The 450-nt window shown below is 43.3% G+C and overlaps 1 protein-coding gene across 2 annotated transcripts in view; it reads left to right on the plus strand.

The window, feature by feature from the left end:
• akap7 (A-kinase anchoring protein 7) overlaps positions 1 to 450 on the plus strand; it is a 43,704-nt gene that overhangs the window by 6,611 nt on the left and 36,643 nt on the right. The gene's annotated exons all lie outside the window — the stretch shown is intronic.

The following is a 450-nucleotide window of genomic DNA, read 5'->3' on the forward strand; positions in this document are numbered from 1 at the left end:
GGCCGCCATGCCACGCCCACACCGTTTGACTAAATGTTTTTCTTTTAATACCTTTTCATCGTTAAGGTCTTTAGATGACACAGACTGAATTGGAAGTCGATCAGATGAAATCTCTAGGAGGTGTTCTTTAAAGTATAGCACCTTGTCTTTTAGGCCTACTTCCTGTTGCCACTAGGGGGACTATGACTTTGAGCCAATAGCGGCGTGTATATGTTGTCAGGGGCCGACTCTGATGAATCCTGAAATGTTTCGAGCCAATCGGACAATGTGCACTCAAGTTACACCCACTTTCTGTTTCGATGGCAAAACGCACAAAATGGCCGCCCCGCCACGGCCATGCCCTATGAAGAAAAGTTTTCTTTTAATAACTTTTCATCTGTAACATCTTAAGATGACAGGCCAAGTTTAAAGTTGATCAGGTGAAATCTCTAGGAGGAGTTTGTTAAAGTA

The sequence above is a fragment of the Etheostoma spectabile genome, chromosome 18 (assembly GCF_008692095.1).
Source record: "Etheostoma spectabile isolate EspeVRDwgs_2016 chromosome 18, UIUC_Espe_1.0, whole genome shotgun sequence".
NCBI lineage: Eukaryota > Metazoa > Chordata > Actinopteri > Perciformes > Percidae > Etheostoma > Etheostoma spectabile.